Source organism: Trachypithecus francoisi, unplaced genomic scaffold (genome assembly GCF_009764315.1).
Source record: "Trachypithecus francoisi isolate TF-2019V2 unplaced genomic scaffold, Tfra_2.0 Lachesis_group8, whole genome shotgun sequence".
NCBI classification, from domain to species: Eukaryota; Metazoa; Chordata; class Mammalia; order Primates; family Cercopithecidae; genus Trachypithecus; species Trachypithecus francoisi.
In genome coordinates, this window is record NW_022681473.1 from 75828309 (window position 1) to 75836053 (window position 7745).

Genomic DNA, 7745 nt, shown 5'->3' on the forward strand with positions numbered 1-7745 from the left:
CACCTGGTTCACAGGCCTCTTTTCCACTCTACTCCATTCTCTAATATATCCATCTATTGAGATACCTATTAGTCATTCATGAGTATAAAATTGTTGCATGTATGTGTGCTTCCATTTGACCATTCCAGATCCACTTTCTACCCTTATCTCTGTGTCCCAAAGGGTGACCTTTATGGACTGCATCAATGTCCTTTGCTTCTAACCTCCAACTGAGTTTGTTTAATGGGAGTTTTTAGCAGGAGATCAAAGAAAGTGAGAAGGGTGAGATTTCTTCCCCCAGCTCTTTTTCTACCAGGTCATGTATATTAGCAGGGTCCCTCTATCAAAGGCCACTATTCCTGTTGGAAGGCTCACCTAACAAAGGTTGAGCATCTCTAATGTGAAAATCCAAAATCCAAAATGTTTCAAAATCTGAAACATTTTAAGCACTGACACAATGCTAGAAGTGGAAAATTCCACACCTGACCTCATGTGATGATAGGTTGCAGTAAAAACTTTGTTTCATGCACAAAAAAATAATTTAAAATAGTATATAAAATTACCTTCAGGTTATGTGTATATGGTGTATCTGAAACACAAATGAAGTTTGCGTTTGGACTTGGGTCCTACTGCCAAGATATCTTATGTATATGCAAATATTCCAAAATCCTAAAAAATCTTAAACCTGAAACACTTCTGGTCCCAATCATCTCAGACAAGAAATAATCAGTATAGCTACTCTCTAGGTCTGGTAAGTGCTTCCCTCCCTCTGTCCCTTTAGACCCAGAAGTGGAACAGTTCCCATCTGTTGATAGCCCCAGGGAATGTTACCATTCCTGTTGGTTTTCCTTGATCCTGCCCACACCTTTTAATATATTGCCTTTGTTAAATTTTCTCCAGGTATCCTGTTTGAATGAGTCCTTTGTTTCCTGCTAGGAAAGGTCAAGGCTGGAGATTCAGATCTGGGAATCAACAGCCCAGAACTAAATTTAAAGCCATGAAAACCTAAATGACATAACCTAGGGACTGAGTGTCAATAGAGAAAAGAGACATGGATACACCTGGAATACTTCATTCTGTACGTGTGGGCCCTGAAACTAAAAGGTATCACTCTCAAGAGATTTCAGAGCAGAGGTAGACTGAATCTAAGTAAAACGGCAAACTAGCCCTGACCCAGCTCAATTCTTTTTTTTTTCTTCGCTCTCCTCTCTTTCCCTCCCTTCTCCCTCCTCACTCACCACCTACACATGGCACCCACTCCTCACCAGAGCCTCTCGATTCCCCCACTCAATTCTTGATTGGTTTGAAGTGATTTTCCCCTCACCTAATATAACTTACAGAGGATAGATTCTTTTTCTCTGGGGAATAAAGAATACCAACCCAGACACTATGCACCTTGTATACACAATGTTCAGCACACCAAACTTTATACCTGTGTGTGTGTGTGTGTGCATGTACAGTTCAAAGAAGCAGGAAAATAAGACTAAGAATCAGGAGGAAAAGCAAACAAAGCATGCCCACAGATGATCCAGCTATTTGTCAGTAGGCTAGGACTTTAAGAATAATATTACATGGTGGCTGGCAAGATGGCCAAACAGGAACAGCCCTGGTCTGCAGCTCCCAGTGAGATCAACACAGAAGGTAGGTGATTTCTGCATTTCCACCTGAGGTACCCAGCTCATCTCACTAGAACTGGTTAGACAGTGGGTGCAGCCCACAGAGGAGGAGCTGAAACAAGGTGGGGCTGAAGCACAAGGGGCCAGGGAAGCCATGAGGGACTGTGCTGTGAGGAATGGTGCATTCTGGCACAGATACTCTGCTTTTCCCATGGTCTTCGCAACCTGCAGACCAGGAGATTCTCTCAGGTGACTACCCACCAGGGCCCTGGTTTCAAGCACAAAACTGGGTGGCTGTTTGGGCAGACACTGAGCTAGCTGCAGGAGTTTTTTTTGATACCCCAGTGGTGCCTGGAATGCCAGCAAGACAGAACCTTTCACTCCCCTGGAAATGGGGCTGAAGCCAGGGAGATAAGTTGTCTAGCTCAGCAGATCTCATCCCCACAGAGCCCAGCAAGCTAAGATCGACTGGCTTGAAATTCTCGCTGCCAGCACAGCAGTCTGAAGTCAACCTGGGATGCTCGAGCTTGGTGAGGGGAGGAGCATCCGCCATTCCTGAGGCTTGAGTAGGCAGTTTTCCCCTCACAGTGTAAACAAAGCCTCTGGGAAGCTTGAAGTAGGCAGAGCCCACCACAGCTCGGCAAAGCCGCTGTAGCCAGACTGCCACTTCTCTCTGGGCAGGGCATCTCTGAAAGAAAGGCAGCAGCCCCAGTCAGGGGCTTATAGAAAAAAGTCCCATCTCCCTGTAACAGAGCACCTGGGAGAAGGGGCGACTGTGGGCACAGCTTCAGAAATCAACAGACACCTCATAGAGAAGAGCTCCAACTGGCATCTGGCAGATGCCTTTCTGGGATGAAGCTTCCAGAGGAAGAAAGAGGCAGCAATCTTTGCTGTTCTTCAGCCTCCACTGGTGATACCCAGGCAAACAGGGTCTGGAGTGGACCTCCAGCAAACTCCAGCAGACCTGCAGCAGAGGGGCCTGACTGGTAGAAGGAAAACTAACAAACAGAAAGGAATAGCATCAGCATCAACAAAAAGGACATCCACACAAAAACCCCATCCGAAGGTCACCTACATCAAAGACCAAAGGTAGATAAATCCACGAAGATGAGGAAAATCAGCATGAAAAGGCTGAAAATTCCAAAAATTGGAATGCCTCTTCTCTTCCAAAGGATCACAACTCATCGCCAGCAAGGGAACAAAACTGGACAGAGAATGAGTTTGATGAATTGACAGAAGTAGGCTTCAGAAGGTGGGTAATAAACTCCTTTGAGCTAAAGGAGCACGTTCTAACCCAATGCAAGGAAGCCAAGAACCTTGAAAAAAGGTTAGAAGAATTGCTAACTAGAATCATCAGTTTAGAGAAGGACATAAATGACCCGATGGAGCTGAAAACCACAGCACGAGAACTTTGTGAAACATGCACAAGTATCAATAGCAGAATCAATCAAGCAGAAAAAATATCAGAGATTGAAGATCAACTTAATGAAATAAAGCAAGAAGACAAGATTAGAGAAAAAAGAATGAAAAGGAATGAACAAAGGCTCCAAGAAATATGGAACTATATGAAAGTGACGCTCACCAAGTTGGAAAACTCTCCTCAGGAGAACTTCCCCAACCTAACAAGACAGGCCAACATTCAAATTCAGGAAATACAGAGAACAGCACAAAGATACTCCTCGAGAAAAGCAACCCCAAGACACATAATCGTCAGATTCACCAAGGTTGAAATGAAGAAAAAATTGTTACTGGCAGCCAGAGAGAAAGGTCAGGTTGCCCACAAAAGAAAGCTCATCAGACTAACAGCAGATCTCTTTGCAGAAACCCTACAAAGCCAGAAGAGAGTGGGGGCCAATATTTGACATTCTTAAAGAAAAGAATTTTCAACCCAGAATTCCATATCCAGGCAAACTAAGCTTCATAAGCAAAGGCGAAATAAAACCCTTTACAGACAAGCAAATGCTGAGAGATTCTGTCACTACCAGGCCTGCCTTACAGGAGCTCCTGAAGGAAGTACTAAATATGGAAAGGAAAAACCGGTACCAGCCACTGCAAAAACATACGAAATTATAAAGACCATCGACACTATGAAGAAACTGCATCAACTAATGGGCAAAATAACCAGCTAGCATCATAATGACAGGATTAAACATAACAATATTAACCTTAATGTAAATGGGCTAAATGACCTAATTAAAAGACACAGACTGGCAAATTGGATAAAAAGGCAAGATCCATTAGTGTGCTGTATTCAGGAAACCTATGTCATGTGCAAAGATACACATAGGCTCAAAATAAAGGGATAGAGGAATATTTACCAAGAAAAAAAAAAAAAAAAAAAAAACAGGGGTTGCAATCGTAGTCTCTGATAAAATAGGCTTTAAACCTACAAAGATCAAAAAAGACAAAGAAGGACATTACATAATGGTAAAGGTATCAATGCAACAAGAGCTAACTATTCTAAATATATATGCACCCAATACAGAAATACCCAGATTCATAAAGCAAGTTCTTAGAGACCTATGAAGAGACTTAGACTATCACACAACAACAGTGGGAGACTTTAACATCCCACTGTCAATATTAGACAGATCAACGAGACAGAAAATTAAGAAGGATATTCAGGACTTGAACTCAACTCTGGACAAAGTGGACCTAATGGACAGCTATGGAACTCTCCACCCCAAATCAACAGAATACACATTCTTCTCAGCGCCACATCGCACTTATTCTAAAGTTGACCACATAATTGGAAGTAAAACACTCCTCAGCAAATGCAAAAGAATGGAAATCATAACAAGCAGTCTTTCAGACCACAGTGCAATCAAATTAGAACTCAGGATTAAGAAACTCACTCAAAATCACACAACTACATGGAAACTGAACAACCTGCTCCTGATTGACTACTGATAACGAAATTAAGCCAGAAATAAATAAGGTACTTGAAACCAGTGAGAACAAAGACACAATGTGCCAGAAGCTCTGAGACACAGCTACAGCAGTGTTTAGAGGGAAATTTATAGCACCAGATGCCCACAGGAGAAAGTGGGAAAGATCTAAAATCGACAACATAACATCACAATTAAAAGAACTAGAGAAGAGGCCGGGCGCGGTGGCTCAAGCCTGTAATCCCAGCACTTTGGGAGGCCGAGACGGGTGGATCACGAGGTCAGGAGATCGAGACCATCCTGGCTAACACGGTGAAACCCCGTCTCTACTAAAAAATACAAAAAACTAGCCGGGCGAGTTGGTGGGCGCCTGTAGTTCCAGCTACTCGGGAGGCTGAGGCAGGAGAATGGCGTGAACCCAGGAGGCGGAGCTTGCAGTGAGCTGAGATCCGGCCACTGCACTCCAGCCTGGGCGACAGAGCGAGACTCCGTCTCCAAAAAAAAAAAAAAGAACTAGAGAAGCAAGAACAAACACATTCAAAAGCTAACAGAAGACAAGAAACAACTAAGATCAGAGCAGAACTGATGGAGATAGAGACACGAAAAACCCTTCAAAATATAAAAATTAGCTGGGCGTGGTGGCATGTGCCTGTAGTCCCAGCTACTCAAGATGCTGAGGCAGGAGAATGGCTTGAACCAGGGAGGCGGGGGTTGCAGTGAGCTGAGATCGCACCACTGCACTCCAGCCTTGCCACAAAGCAAGACTCCATCGCAAAAAAAAAGAAAAAAGAAAAAAAGAAAAAAAAGTAATGAATCCAGGAGCCAGTTTTTTGAAAAGATTAACAAAATAGACTGCTAGCCAGACTAATAAAAAACAAAAGACAGAAGAATCAAATAGACACAATAAAAAAGATAGAGCGGATATCACCTCTGAGCCCACAGAAATACAAACTACCATCAGAAAATACTATAAACACCTCTGTGCAAATAGACTAGAAAATCTAGAAGAAATGGATAAATTCCTGGATACATACACTCTCCCAAGACTAAGCCAGGAAGAAGTTGAATCCCTGAATAGGGATTTAAAGATAAATATGTAACTTTAAATTCATGTATTAAAAGAGAAAGGCTGAAAAATCTTAAGCTGTTACCTTAAGGATTGTGAACCCCGAAAATTTCAGGCAGGTCTCAGTTAATTTAGAAAGTTCATTTGGAGGGCGGAGTTCAAAAGGCTCGAACCCGAGGCCGCCACTGCGCGCAGCCTCCTGCCCGCCATGGCTGCGCCTCGAACCCCACGCGCTCTGGCGGCCGCCGCGCCGGCGTCTGGCAAGGTTAAGCTGACGCACCTGGGGAAGACGATCCTGGCAGGCGGCCTGGCGGGCGGCATGGAGATCTACATCACCTTCCCCACCCAATACGTGAAGACGCAGGGCAGCTGGACTAGTGCTCGCACCCGCTGCGGTACCAGAGCATCGGGGACCGGTGTGGCAGAGGGTCTGCAACCATGGCGTCCTGGGCCTGTACCGCAGCCTCAGCTCCCTGCTCTACGGCTCCCTCCCCAAGGCGGCCGCCTGGGTCGGAATGTTCTGGTTCCTCAGCAACCACATGCGGGTTTCCCAGGGACGCTGGACAGCACGCGCAGGCTGCTGTGCTGCCTGGGCGCTGGAGTGGCTGAGGCCGTGGTGATCATGTGCCCCATGAAGACCATCAAGGTGAAGTTCAGCCACCACACCTCCCCAAACCCCAAGTACAGAGGATTCTTCCGCGGGTTAGGAAGATTGTGCAGTAACAAGGGCTGAAGGGGATGTATCAGGGCCTCACAGTCACGGTGCTGAAGCAGGGCTGGAATCAGGCCATCTGCCTCTTCGTCATGACATTCCCTGCACAATTGGTACGGAGGGGACAACCCCAACAAGCCCATGAACCTGCTGATCACTGGGGTCTTCAGAGCCATGGTGTGCACAGCCAGCGTCTTTGGAAACACTCCTCTGGACGTGATTAAGACCCGCAGGTAGGGCCTGGAGGCGCACAAATACCGGAACTCGAGGGACTGGTCTGGCAGATCCTGAGGAAGGAGGAGCTCAAGGCTTTCTACAAAGGCATTGTCCCGCGCTGGGCTGGGTCAGCCTGGTTGTGGCCATAGTGTTTATTATCTATGATGAGGTGGTGAAGCTGCTCAACAAAGTGTGGAAGACGGACTAAGCCCAGTGGGGCCACAGGGGACCGCCCCAGGCACCTCCAGAGGCCCCACCACCCTTGTCTCATATGATTCCAGTGCAGTAGTGCCAAAAGGCTCCTTCCTACATCCCTCGAGCTCTGTGACCTGGTCTGTGCATTGTGGCCATCAAGTCCATGTGTCCCACAGTGCCGTGTCTCCCCTGTGGTCTGTGTGTAACACCACCACTGTAAACCAGTGTCTGGCCCAGCCATGCTTGGTATGCATCTGGCCTGTGAACCTGTGCCTACTTGTCCATGTGCTTACTGTGAGCCTGTGCCTGTGTTTCAGGTTCTGTGTCATGTGACCCGGTGCCCCGCCTCCCGGGGTGCCCTGTGGCCTAGGTCCTTGGCCCTGTAGCCCTGGCCCGGTCCCAGTCCGGTGCTTTTCACCCTCCACAGGCCTATCACTGCTGCCTCTGGGCCTCCCCCATGCTGGCTTCTCCACATTTCAGGGTCTGCTACACCCCCCCTCTCCCGCCTTTGGCCTTAACTGGCCCTTAGGCCCTCCCTCCACCCAGGACAGGGTGGCACCCACCACTCTCAGGACCACCGTGCCAAGGCAGAATTAAAAAAAAAAGATATTTTGCTGAGGTTGAGTACGCACACCCATGACATAGCCTCAGGAAGTCCTGAGGACATGTGCCCAAGGTGGTCAGGGCAGTTTGGTTTCATATATTTTAGGGAGACATGAGACATCAATCAACATATGTAAGATGAACAATGGTTCCGTCTGGAAAGGTGGGACAACTGGAAGCAGGGAGGGGGCTTCCAGATCATAGGTAGATAAGAGACAAATGGTTGCATTCTTTTGAGTTTCTGATTAGCCTCTCTGAAGGAGGCAATCAGATACCCATTTATCTCAGTGAGTAGAGGGATGACTGAATAGAATGGGAGGCAGGTTTGCCCTAAGCAGTTCACAGCTTGACTTTCCCCTTTAGGTTTGTGATTTTGGGGGCCTAAGATATTTTCCTTTCGCAGGATCAAGGGAAAAAATAAATTCAAAGTAAAGGTAAGAAAATACAGATGAAAACACTGTTTCAGGAAA

General features: G+C 46.4%; 1 pseudogene; it reads left to right on the top strand.

The window, feature by feature from the left end:
- Window positions 1–5640: 5640 nt before the first annotated feature.
- LOC117079933 lies at window positions 5641–6710 on the top strand (annotated as a pseudogene).
- Window positions 6711–7745: the final 1035 nt, after the last annotated feature.